Genomic DNA, 3,257 nt, shown 5'->3' with positions numbered 1-3,257 from the left:
TTATGAATTCATGGATTCGTCTATGACTAATGTAGATCTAAGATGCCTATGACTGATATGAATTATTATCCTTAAAAATGTGCTCTGTGTATCTTAGCACATCATTTAAATGTTTTTCCCATCCACTTCATGCTAAACTTTGATGTATTGGATTCTTAGTTTAATCCCTTTGTGATGGTTTTATTTCCTTCTTGATTCTTCTCTCCAATATACTACAAAAGACTAATAAAATTGCATGTTCATGTAATGTTGGCCACTAAAGTCATACATTAATGCTTCTATGATTAATACTTTGCATATAGATTTGCATTTCTCCTCTTAAGGAAAATTATGAATCAATTTCATCTCAAATGTGTTAAATACTAAGTGTAATAGAAAATATCACCAAATCTTGAAAGCACTCATCAAGATTTCCTAGGCACTGGTCTCTCCTCAATGCAGAGGTTTTGTCTAAGAGCTACAACATCTTCTAGAGCCATTGTCAGGGACGAATCAAAAAAAATTCCCTAGGTGAGACATTTTTACACCCTTTAGTAAGGTGATCAGAAAGGGGTGTGGGTTGAAGATATCTCACCTTGGCGACTCCATTGTTTTAACCTCATTTTGAGCATCATGGCTTTCAAAAGGCCACACACTCGCTCTAATACTTCACAGTAGAGAACTCCTCTTGTGTTTGACCTTGAAAAGATAATATCTAGGAAATTCTAGAAAGAAATAATTCATGTCACTCCAGTCCTTGTGACCTTCCCAAAAGTATCATCCTCTAACTCTCAAAAAGTTGTGATAAATTACTCTAAGTATTGCTCCAAAGTTTTGGAATATCCTGAGGAACGTTGTACATTGTTTGACTCATTTTCCCCAAGAGTCCAAATTGAAGAAGCTTTTGTCATCTCACCTCCTTTCACATTTCATACCTTCCCAGAACCTAAAGAAATCAAAGATATTCCCATAAATAGCCCAACCCATAGCATCAATAGTTTTCCAACTCATCTTTAGTTATCTACAACTCATACAGCTCCTCGATAAGGCCCTGTTATAAACCTTCTACAACCTGCCTTGCAATATATGGTTGTCCCTGGTTTTCTCTTAAATAAATATGCTCCATTGGACTTTCCACAACCCCTAAATGGTATGCCACAAGATTATATTTAGCTCTTGCCAAGATTCACTGGAGAGGATGATATCTCAGCTCAAAGACACATAGAAACCTTTTATGCATTTGTTGAAAATCTAAATCTAGAACACCTGGATGTCGTGTTAAGACCCTTTGTCCAGTCCCTAGATGGGGAGGCTAGGAAATGGTTCAAAGCCTTCCCGAATTCTTCAATCACTACCTGGGAGGAGATGGAGAATTATTTTATGCATAAATAGGGAGAGAAAATGGACCATGGGTACATCCTCACTAAATTCAATGCAATGAAGAAAAAAACATAATGAAGACGTTTTAGAATTCATAAAAAGGTTTTAAAAATTATACAATAGTATTCAAACTAAAATTAAACCTCCACAGGTTGCTACCAAAGTGGTTTTTTCTGGGGATTTTGAACCTTAATTTGGATTTACTCTTAGATAAATAAAGTCTTGTACCTTGGACCAGATTCAAATAGATGCTTTAGAAGTTAAATCAAATTTCACCTCCACCGGTAAATGGAAAGGGAAAATTGAGTATGGGATAGGAGAAGGGGAAAAGAGGAAGCCAACTCTTCCAGAAAAGTGAAGGAAACCCAAGAATGGGAGCTTGATGAGATGAATAAGCTGGTAAGAAATTTGTATAACAAGCTTGTAAAACTAGTTTTGGAAAACAAAAACCCTCCTCGATAGAGTCAACCATCTCAAAACCGAAATTTCAACCCTCAATATAGAAGACCACCCTGTAGATCTTGCAAAGGGAGAGAAAGGAATAACTAGATCATATTTAGCCACATTTATATTTGGATATGATCCAAAGGAACATGTTGAAGAAACCATAGAGGTTCAAGAAAACCATTTCTCTTTTCTCTCTGATGATGATCTGAATTACAAACTTAAAGGTGATAGGAAAATTTGCAAGTAAAATTTTAGGTCTTTTAGACAATGGATCACTTTGAAAAATAACATAAAATAATGGTTTTAAAACTCATTTTATAGCATAAAAATAGATAAAAATATACCATACACAGTAACATAAGATAGAAAAATGATAAAGGAGTTCACCCCTCCTGGGCTACATCTCCTGCTCCAGCTTCCAATGTTGGGCCTCTTTCTTTTTTTTTTCTTAAGCAAGAGTTGTTCCTTCTATTTCATTAAACCAAAAATAAATTTACAGAATATACAAAAACCATGACCACCGCATGGACACAGGAAAGCCAAGGGCATGTTGCCATAGTAAAGCCCCACCCCTTTACAGCATACAAATTAATCTCACAAATCAAACCTAGGTTGAACAATAAAAATCAAAAGCCTAATCAAAGGCTCCACTAACCCCCCACATCTTTATCGCAACAAGTCTGATAAGACTCGTGGCCCCACAAAAAAGCACTTACAAATTTGACCGTTAAATCAACCTACGAAATCGGATGGCACTGCAAAATATCGCACTGCTTAAGATGTGCGAAACTTAACACGCGATGGACGGTGGTTTCATTACCCCTCCCTAGCCACGTGGCGGAAGCCTAATGGAATCACTCCCAAAAAAACAAAACCACTTACCGTACCAATGTCGAGCGATCACCCGTAAACTGCTTAAGCCTGGTTTTCCGAGCAGTGAGAGGAATGTAGGGGAACCGCCTTCACCGGAAAATGAGAACCGCCCTTTTTCGCACAAGCTCGCCTCAGTACATCCAACAGAGACCACTGTTGGCTACGGATGGAACCCTAAAGTACAATCTGAAGGGAAAGGGATCTGGACACTTTGTGCCAGGAGGTTATATGACTGCTTTGAGCATGTCTGTCTTCCAGGTACCAACCCGAGAACTGAGAACAAACCTGTTTAGACATCTTCATTAAGTACCTTTCCTTCTGGCCCAATATTTAAAAATTTCTCTATCTTCTGCCGCTTTTTCTTCGCATAGAGATTTTACTCTGCCCTAAGTCATCTCCTGCCACTTCATTTCAAATCTGCACTCTGAATTAATCACCCCTTGGTTGGCTAGAGTGTCCGCTAGTTTGTTGGCTTCTCATCTAACATGTCTGAAACTAACAGTTCGTAGACTCAGGAGATGTTTTTGAATTCTTTGATACACTGGAATTAGTCTCCAATGTTTTGAGACCTTCTCCGG

The sequence above is a fragment of the Pinus tabuliformis genome, chromosome 5_1, assembly GCF_031772625.1.
Source record: "Pinus tabuliformis cultivar Carrire ecotype Pingquan chromosome 5_1, CPIR1, whole genome shotgun sequence".
Taxonomy (NCBI): domain Eukaryota; kingdom Viridiplantae; phylum Streptophyta; class Pinopsida; order Pinales; family Pinaceae; genus Pinus; species Pinus tabuliformis.
Note: the sequence above shows the minus strand (reverse complement) of the source record.